Here is a 10675-nt window from a genome sequence, read left to right on the forward strand (position 1 = left end):
TTCTGGTTCTCAGTCTCCTAATCGCTAAAACAGGGATAATAACTCCATCTACCTGACACTGTTGTAAGGAATTAGCAATATATGCAAAGAGCAGCTCTTCAAGAATTTAAAGGCCCCAATAGAGGTTTTCACATTTCCAGGCTACAAAGCCTCAACTCCTTTAGCCATTCCTGGGGTGGAATGGTGTCTAGGCTCTTCCCGATTTCAGTGGATTAGTGTTGGCCTTTGTTTGCCTTCTTGGATTGTTCTTCCCCTTCTTTGTACAACGGCACTTTGTTTTGTTTAAGGGGACCACTCTTCTCACTGGACACACATGGTCTGGTGAGATTGTCCATCAAAGTGCCCCAATCTCGTCTACCAGGCTAAGCCAAATGCTGTTCTCCCTTCAAGCTTCCATCCTGAGCTGAGGGATGCAGAGTGCATCAATGGTTGGAGTTCATTTGCTTTGACTGGGGAGGTGGTGCAGCTTTCCTGCCACCTTCGTCCCTTCCTTCCCTAGTTTTTTCTGCCTTCCAGTGATTATATGAGCCACTAATCATTTTTCTGTTTGACAGAGTGCATTCCCATTGCTTATAACCAAGGAACACTATTGGAGCCCAGTCCAGATGGAAAATTGTGGTTTGTGGAGGAGTTGTATTTCTGTCCCAAGTTTAGGATGAATTTTTGGGGTCTCATGGGAGGGGGAGGATTAGGAATAAAAATTAGAATGAGAGCAGCTGGGAGAAAGACCCACTAAAGGGGAAACCAGTGCCTGTGTGGGGTCTGAGGAAGCACCTAGACGGTGGGATTTTAGGGATGATCTGTGCAGAGGAACCGGTTGAGATGCATCACCAGGGCGCCGGCTGACCTCTCTGCCTGCCACCAACTTAACACCATACCTAGTATTGAGGGCACATGCCAAGGTTTTTCTAATTGGCAGGAGTCCCAGGCTTTGAGGGAGGAATGGAGAAAAAGTGCTAGAATTTGTTTCTTCCAAATGTTCTGGAATGCATCCAGGCACATCCATAAAAGAAAGCTGGCACCCACCTAGAAGGGAGGCAATATATTTCTTTAAACTGCAGTCATAATTCCTAATTGAATGTCTCTCTCAAAAATTCATGACACGGAAGACTGAATTGTTAAGTAAATAAAATCATAAATGAGTTCATAATGGAGCTAATGGCTGCATTAAACAGCTCTCTATTGTGCGGGAGGTTTCAACCAACTCCCCTTCGATCCAGCATAGGCGCATTCATGTGTAAACTTCTAGGACTTTCCCTTCACCCAACAAAAGCATGGTGTACCCTGCTGTTCAAATCTTGCTCTTTGGGGACTGGGTTTTTCTACCAATGAAGATGACTTAATAGTGCAACTTTCTTTTCCACAAGACAAGCAAACTTTGGGGCAGCCCCAGCTTGCCCGTTTCTCACTGAAGTGTCACTCATACTCTCAGGACATCAGCTTCCATGTCCCTTATAGCCTCTGACAGCTCTGAGTCAATATGCCACTTAGACCCCCAAATCTGATTTTGATTTCTAGCTGCTTTGATCAATATTTTAGAAAGTTCAGCAGATTTCTTCTGTAACCTTTCTGTTTAAGCCTGAACTTCAAAAACTTGTGGTGGAGATAAAGACTTTTATGTGAACCTTCTGCTTCTTCTGACTGCCCATTGTTTATTCAACAGACGTCTAGTGAGCCCTGTGCCCAACACTGTGCTGGGTCAAGGACATTCTATGGTGAGCGAAGTAGGCACCATCCCACCTCAATGATCTCATAGTCCAGCAAAGAAGAGGAGTTATGCAAATAGGCCTGATTAACAAATTGGAACATGTACTACGAAGGAAACAAAATTCTGTGGAACAAAAAGGAATAACTGAAGATATCTCATTTGAAGATAAGGTGAGGCTTAGAAGAGATTTCTCTGAGCACAAGATATTTAACCTGAAACATGAGGATGAGTAGTGCTGGATTAGCCCAGGGGGAATTCATGGGACAGCGAGACCATTCCTGAGGGAGAGAACCACACGGGCAAAGGCTCTGAGGAAGAAAACTTGGCCCGTTGGAGGCACTGAAAGCCAGGCAGCATGGCTCGCAGAGGTGGCCAAGCTGAGGCTAAAAAGTGCAATGGGCAGCTTCCACTGGTGGCTATGGAACTGGGCTCAGCCAGGCTCCTCTGAGAGGAGAGTGGCCCCGCACCCTTGAGCCGTGGCTACTGGGAGACAGAGGTGTCAACTGAATGGTTGTGATCTGGAAGTCAGAACTCCAAGTTCTGTAAAAAAATAACATAGAATAAAATCTCCTAGGGCTGTGGCAGGGGTCAACAGGGATAAAGTAGGTATAGGGTGAGGACGGGGCCTTGTATACAGAAAGCACTCAGTGCATGTGGGCCCTGGCTCTTTCGGGGTGATACTATGTGCTTTCCTTTTCTTGAGTTACAAGGCCTGTAAAAGACATGGAGCAAATGTCCTGAAAGGCCACTTTCTATGGAATCTTGCTGTTGGCAGGGCTGGAAGGGGTGGGAGGGCCTGGGTTTATCTGGGTCCTGGGCGAGGTGAGGATGGTACATGCTTTGGCCTCCTCAGCCCCACATCATAGTCTGTCTGACCCATCTCTGACCTGGGCACTGCAGTCCCAGGTGCCTGGCTGGCTTGCCGGCAGAGAGCTGGGCCTTGGCTTGATCCTGGCATTTACTCAACAGCCGTCTTGGTATTTGTGAGAGGCACCTGCAAGCTCAACAAAACTAACCTGGGGCCTTGAACTCTGGTGTCCAAAAAGCATCCTTAATTGTAGAACAAGTAGCACGGACTTGATTTCTTCTGACCAAACCCTTTGCTCTCCACCATTGAGTGTCTCCATATTCTTGGGCTATTTGAGGTCTTGATCCCAAACAAGTAAATACGGGGGCTGAGATGGAGTTGGGTTTGAATCCACCTGTGGTCTTGAGCAAGTTCCCTCTCTGAACCTATTTCCTCATCTGGAAAATGGAGTTACAATAGCATTAGTAGTGTTTCTTCGAGGGTAAGTGAGATAGGACATGTAGACTGCTTAGGACAGGGCCCAACTCAGAGCACACCCTCCATAGAGGTTACTTGCTATGAGAAATGAATTATTCTTTTTAAAATTAGTATTATTATTAGCAAAAGGGTGAATTCCTAATGAAAACAGTGAAGTGTAGAGCACAGTAGGGGTTGAGATCGGATACCCAGCTCATCACAGGTCAGACCTCGAAGACAGAAGGAAAAGCAGAAAGACCCCTTGAGTCTCGGCTTGGCTGGGCTTGAGGAGGCAGCAAGGCAAGGCTTGTTGAGAGTGACTGAGAAATTTCACAGATGCTTCCATAGCTCTGGGGGAGTTAAGTCATGCTCCTGTTGGCCTGGGGCATGACTGCATGCTTCAGGGCCCACACTCTGGAAGCCTGGGTTCCAATAGCCTCCCTCTCTCCACATCTCCAGTCTTCTCCAAAAAAATAAGACCTTACAGACTCAAGCTGGAGGTTTTCACCAAGCACAAGGAAGAATTTTAAGGCTGTCCAAGAAATAGAATGCCAAGGATGTCATACATTTCCATAGGATTAATTCTGTTCAGTAGGATTAATGCGCCAGACTTTGTTCTAAATCCTTTCTATGAATTAATTAATTAAATACTCAACACAACCCTATGAGGTAGGAGTTCTATTATTACCCCTGTTTTGCAGAGGAGCAAGGCTTGGAGACACTTGCCTCAGGTCACTCAGTGGGTCTATGTGAATCCCAACCCTTGCCCCAAACAATCACACCAGAGAAACGCCACACCATCAGGCTGCTCCCCTGTCGCATTCAGGCTCTGTGCTGCCGCTCTCAGACCCAGGACTTACTCACAAGCAGTTTGGCCTCACACCCCACACTTGGTGCCATGCTGCCTCTCAAAGCAGTCCACGTGACTAAAAGCACATCTTCCTCCAGGTCCTTCTAATTCACAGAGTCAGGGAGTCTCAGCCAGGACCCAGTTCCCCTACATGCAGTATTTAAGAGCACAGGCTTTGAAGACACACCGCACTGAGTTCCAGTCCTGCCTCCTCCGCCTCCCAAGACAAATCACTCAGCTTGTCTGCCAGAGGTTGAGAACAGTAAGAATGCCTTGTACTTCTGGTCGCAGTGTCTGACACACAGTCAGTTAGGTCCACTCAGCACTGTCCAGTGCCAATAAAGACAGGTCAGAAACAACACATCTCTACCCAGCACTGGCCACAGACCACTTTACAAACTGATGTCCAGGCCTGGCACAGTGGCTCCCACCTGTAATCCCAGTACTTCGGGAGGCCAAGGGGAGAGGATCACTTGAGTCCAGGAGTTCAAAACCAGCCTGGGCAACATAGCGAGACCCTGTCTCTACAAAAATAAAAATAAAGTGATATCCAACAAGTCCTAGGGGTTTCTGGCTCATTAGCCATCCATGACTTCTTGACTTTCTTGTGGTCATTCCACTCGCACTTAGGTCCTGAAGTCATTCTCTGTTTTGGTTTTGATTGATTTTGCATTTATTATAACTACATCCAGCTCCCTCTGTGTGGATCTTGGGACAACCAAGGGAAGCAGAAAGGATTCACCCACAAGCCAGATCCCAGGGCAAGCGGCTGGACCTCAGTCAAGACACATGGCCCTCTCCTTCCCTTCTCTCCTCAGTAGGTGATGAAATGGATCAGTAACTGAAAGAAGGTCAGTTCCCCGACTTCAGGAAGACCAAAGCCTGAGCAAACCCCTGGATTAGCCACACAGCACAGAGCTGCTCACAAAGCTCAGGCTGTGCATGCCTTTTGTTTCAAGCCCCAAAATATCTGGTGGTGGAGGCAGGCCCTGTCCCTTTGTAGAGAATTTATGGCTAGCATTAGCTTAGCCATAAAGACTTCCAAAGTGTTCAGATTGTGATGTTTTGTCCCTCAAGGGAATAGGGGAAGCCTCTTACCATGGGGATGAAAATAAGAAAATCACTTCTTAGGATGGTTTCCACGGAACAGTGTGAGAAGCAGAAGGGAACAGCGATCATGTCCTTTCGGAGCCCCTCAGGCTCTTCTCCCAGACACCAAGGAGGGAAAATGCCTCCACTGGGGCCAGTTTTAAACAGCTTTGTGAGGGCACAATAGATACACAAAGAACTGCATACATTTATGTGTAAAGTTTGATAAGTTGCAACACACATACCCAGTACCTCCCAAAGTTTTCTCGTATCTTTTTGTTTTATTTTGGGGTGTGTGTGTGTGTGTGTGTGTGTGTCTGTGTGTGTAGAACTTTTAACATACACCAGACACAGTGGCTCACACCTGTAGCACTCTGGGAGGCCCAGGCAGGCAGGATCACTTGAGGTCAGGAGTTTGAGACCAGCCTGGCCAACATGATGAAACTCCGTCTCTATTAAAAATACAAAAAATTTAGCTGGGCATGGTGGCGCATGCCTGTAGTCCTAGCTACTCAGGAGGTTGAGGCAGGAAAATCACTTGAACCAGGGAGGCAGAGGTTGCAGTGAGCTGAGATCAAGCCACTGCACTCCAGCCTGGGCAACACAGCAAGAGTCCGTCTCAAAAAAAAAAAAAAAAAAAGAGAACGTTTAACATGAGGTCTAACCGCTTAACAAGTTTTAAGGTACAGAACACAGCACTGGTAGCTAACCATAGGCACTGTGTCATGCAGCAGATCTCTAGAGCTTATTTGTTTAGCATAACTGGACCTCTAGACCCATTGAACAACTCATTTCCCTCCAGTCTCTGGCAGCTACATTGTATTTTCTGCTTCTGAGTTTAACTCTTACAGATACCTTGCATAACTGGAATCATGCAGTATTCATCCTCCTGAACTGGCTTATGTTCACAGCCACTTTTGAAAAGTCCAGCAAGATACCAGCAGCCATATCAGTGAAATACTTCGATAGTCTTGTTTGGATGTTCTAAAGTCCTTTACAGAGGAACACAGAGTCTACCTTTTCACAGTCCTCTCTGGGCCCTCTGAAGCGCCCTCTGATCCCCACTAGGCAAACGCCTTGCTCTGTGCTTCCTGGTCCCTTTGTCCAGCGGTTATGGCATGGATTGCATTGTGTCGTAGCTGGTGCTGTGTCTGTTTTCATCCACTGGAGTAGACTTGAAAGCAGGGACTGTGTTTCCACCAGGACAGAGCCAGGCTCACAGCAGTTGCTCCATCAACGTTTCTGAGGGGTAAACTGAAACTCTCATTTATATACTGCTTTCATTCTCACGCTCAGAATGAGAACTGGCCTGGCTTTTCTAAAGGAAAACTTGGCGATTTGGCAATGCATGTCAAAGGCCTTGGAAATGTGTGTGCCTTCGGCTATGACTCTCCTCCTAGAAGTGTATCCTGAAGCAGTAATCCATACTGTCACCAGGATTTGTGTTTAAGGACAGTCAAGATACCATTGTTTACAATAGAAAAGAACTGGGCTTACCATGATTGTCCAACAATAGGGGTTTGGGGAGAACAATTGTGGTTCATCCCAATAAGGAAATACTATACCTGCAGCCATCGCACACTGTGTTACAGAAGACGAGTTAGGGACATGGGGAAATGCTCATGATGCAAAGTAAAATGTTCTAAGAGTACATAACAGTGTGCAACACATATAGTTATTTTAAAAAGCAAATTATAACTGTAGGGACACATGCACACGAATGTTCGTTGCAGCACTGTTTACGATGGCAAAGACCTGGAGCCAACCCAAATGCCCATTGATGATGGACTGGATGGGGAAAATGTGGCATGTATACACTGTGGAATATTATGCAGCCATCAAAGACAATGAGTTCGTGTCCTTTGTAGGGACATGGATGAACCTGGAAACATCGTTCTCAGCAGACTGACACAGGAACGGAGGATCAAGTGCCTCATGTTCTCACTCATGGGCAGGTGTTGAATGGTGGGAACACATGGACACAAGGAGGGGAGCATCACATACCAGGGTCTGTTAGGGGGAAATAAGGGAGGGACAGCGGGGAGTGGGGAGCTGGGGAGAGACAGCATGGGGAGAAATGCCAGATATAGGTGAAGGGGAGGAAGGCAGCAAATCACGCTGCCATGTGTGTACCTATGCAACAATATTGCATGTTCTTCACATGTACCCCAAAACCTAAAATACAATAAATAAATAAATAAATAAATAAAGCAAATTATATACATGCATATAAAGAAAAAGAGTCAGTTAAAATACACCAACATTATAGCAATGCTTGTCTCTGCGCTGTGGTACTGTGGATGATTTGTTTGTTTCTTTTTTCTTTCTGCTTGTTGTATGTTCTCAATTTCCTACAATAAAATATTTTGGGGTGAGTGGGTAATAACCTTTATTCGACTTTGTTACTCAACAAGTTTTCCATTGAGAAATTTTCAGATGATCATTCTTTATAAAAGTATGCAATTGATTCCTTTAACATAATACCAGAAAATACAAAGACAGACACAAAAGTTCCCCTGATCCTCCTGCCCACATAAGCCCTGTTGACTATAATAAACTTTTATAATAAGAAATCAAAAGCATTGCTTTTAAAAAATCAGTTAAAATTGGACTTGACTGAAACTACTTGTGAATTTGTGCTAAACAGCCTCAAGTGGACCCCTCAGGTATCAGGGCCCCAGAGAGGCCATTCTTGCAAAAAGCATATCCAGTTCCAGGTATTTCACTGCAGAACCAGGGAGTTGACTTGTCGAGGGGAGGATTATACCTTGGTCCTGTGTTTGCTCAAGGTTTTCTGCCTGGCCTCTGAGTGACTTGAAGCGTTTCTCAGATCCAGAAACACTGAGGCTCAATTCTACTCCAGCTGAATGTCGACTTCTTTCCGCTGAAGGGTTAGGGTCGGTGAGCCAGGTTCTACATTGACTCTCTTTTCCCAGGGCCTCCTGAAAATAATGGCCCCTGCCTCCCTCTTCGAGCAGAGTCTCTAAAGCACCCTTGGGAAGATCAGGACAACTGAGGGAAAATAGAATTGAGTGGAGGGAGGCAGCGGGTTGCTCAAGGATTCCTGTGTATGTTGTTCCATGCTGGTGTGTGGAGATGCGCTCACTATTAAACGGTGCATTCTCCAGCCTGGGTATGCCATAGTTTATTTGGCCACAGTTGTGCTCAGGGCTGCTGTGAGTGTCCAGTGCAGGAGACCTGGGTGCATTCACAGGTTACCGCCATTGCAAAGCTTTTCCTTGCGTTTAATGTCACCAAGTGCTCAGTCCCCTACACAGGGCCAGCCATCCCCATGTCTGAAAATTCTGCCCCCAAGTGCTGAGCTGAGCTGGGTAGCAGCTGGTCTGGGTTGTGCTGGAGGTGGTTGGTTACCTACCTGTTAACTCTCCTCCCTGCTTCCTTAGCAACAGACTCCTGTTTTATTCTGGAGTGAAGGTGCCCAGTGAAGCGGCCTCAGTTGCTGGCCTTCCTTGAAGCTCACAGTGGCCTGTAAGCCGTAAGCAGATAGACATGTTGGGTGGATGCAGAGGCATGCACGCTGAGAAAATGACAGCTGGCATGTGCCCTGTGATCACTACCTTCTCTTCTGCTTTTTGGCTGGAACATGGCTGTGATAGCAGGCGCTCCAGATGCTCTTCAGGACCTGGAGACAACTTGGTGATGGAAGCCATGCATCAAAGGATGGTAGAACAGGAAGAGTGAAGGAGCCCAGCTCCCTGATGTCTGTACCGGCCCTACGCAATCACACCCAGACTTCTTCCACATGACAGAGAAAGAGACTCCTACATTGTTTGAGAACTGACATTTCTCGCCTCTGTTACACAAATCTCAGTCTCTCTGAGAAAGGCCCCAGGAAACTCCACCTCACAACCTAAACGTTCATGAGTGGATGAATGGATGAAGAAAATGTGATATACAGCAGATCTGTGAATAACATCATTTAGTTCAATGTCATTTTCCTATAAGGTTGATGGGAGAAAAAAACAGATTCCCAATCGGGGCTCCTGTCTGTGGAGTCTGCACCTTCCCCCATATCTTTGTGTTGTTTTGGGGCACTCTGGTGTCCTCCACATCCTCAAGCTGTTCATGTGAGGTTCACTGGCATGTGCACACGGCCCCAGTGAGAGTGAGCATGAGTGGGAGAGTGTGTGAGTGTGGGTGTGGGTGAGTATGGGTTTGTGTGAACAAGTGTGAGAGCATGAGTGTAGGTGTGTGAGGCCAAGTTTGAGTGTGTGTCAGTGTGTGTGGGTGATAGGCATAAGTGTGTGCAAATAAGTGTGTGTGTGAGAAAGTAATGATTTTGGTGTGTGTGTGTATGGGTATGTGGGAGCATGATTGTGGGTGTGTGAGCGAGTGTGGGTGTATGAGCCAGTGTGGGTGTGTGTGAGCAAATGTGTGTGAGTGTGGGTGTGTAAGCAAATGTGGCTGGGTGTGTTTGAGTGGGTGTGAGTATGGGTGGGTGTGGGTGTGTCAGTGTGTGAGCAAGCGTAGGTGTGTCAGCGAATGTGTGTGGGGGTGTGTGAGCAAGTATGGGTATGAATGAGTGTGAGTGAGTGTGGGGAATGTGTGAGCGAGTATGGGTGTGTGTGTGAGTATGGGTAGGTGTGTGTGAGTATGGGTGGGTGAGTGTGAGAATGGGTGTAAGTGTAGGTGTGTGTCAGTGTGAGGGTGAATGAGCAAGTATGGGTATGTGTGTGGGTGTGAGTGTGGGTGCATGTCAGTTTGAGTATGGGTGAGTGAGTGTGGGTGTGTGAGTATGGGTGTCTGAATGTGGGTGAGTGTGAGTGAGTGTGAGTCTGTGAGTATGGGTGTGTGTGAGCAAGTATAGGTGTGTGAGCAAGTGTGGGTGTATGAATATGGTTGTGAGTGAGTGTGGATATGTGTGTGAGAAAGTGTGGGTGTATGAATGAGTATGGGTGTATGTGAGCAAGTGTGGGTGAATATGGGCATGTGAGTGAGCAAGAGCGTGTGTGTGAACGTGCCTGGAATGGGATGGCTCCCTAGCCAGGGCAAGTTCCTACCTTGCACCCTGAGCTGCCATGATCCTGAGCTGGAATAAGCAGGTTAGAAAATGAATGAATGAGTACAAATTATTGTACAAAATAGTAAAGTCTCTGGTAATCCTACAAATGCATGACAGTAAACAATGCTTCTCAAAAGTGCTTGGTGAACATGCTATGCTGGTGATTGTTTTTAAACTGTGTGGTGTCAGGAGATGCGCCTGACAATTTTCACTTTGCCAACATTTATTCCTGATTTAACCCACCACCATGACAAGCACTGTCACTCACTGTTTCAACAAAAGTTAGGCAGATAATGCCCCTACTTGTTTTGATTAATCTTTCTTAAATGTATATATAGCTCACATTTATTTCAGTGTTCAATATTAGAAATGTTTTGGGTCTTTAGAAGTTTGGTGATGTTTTTGTGATCAGAAATATGCCACAGGAACTTAACTTTTGTTTATATCAATTCGCCTGCGGTAAAATTGGTTTTGTTACATGTTGTTTTGCTTAAAGTCAATTTCCAAGAACCTATTGATGACATTAAGTGAGGATTCATTGGACATACACAATGGAATACTAAACGAGGGAAATTCTGTCATTCGTGACAACATGGATGAATCCAGAGGGATTGAGTGAAATAAGCCACGTGGAGGACAAATGCTGCATGACCTCACTTACATGTGGAATCTGAAAAGTCCAAAAAAGACTCATAGAAGCAGAGTGAGTGGAGGACACCAGAGGCTGGGCTTGGGAAGGGG

At 46.3% G+C, this 10675-nt stretch overlaps 1 long non-coding RNA gene across 1 annotated transcript; it reads left to right on the forward strand.

The window, feature by feature from the left end:
• Positions 1–553: 553 nt before the first annotated feature.
• On the forward strand, positions 554–3632 carry LOC119471506. The gene is made up of 2 exons (XR_005200584.1): positions 554–618; positions 1664–3632. It is a non-coding gene; the product is annotated as an uncharacterized LOC119471506 (long non-coding RNA).
• Positions 3633–10675: the final 7043 nt, after the last annotated feature.

Source organism: Cebus imitator, unplaced genomic scaffold, assembly GCF_001604975.1.
Source record: "Cebus imitator isolate Cc_AM_T3 unplaced genomic scaffold, Cebus_imitator-1.0 Scaffold63, whole genome shotgun sequence".
Lineage (NCBI taxonomy): Eukaryota > Metazoa > Chordata > Mammalia > Primates > Cebidae > Cebus > Cebus imitator.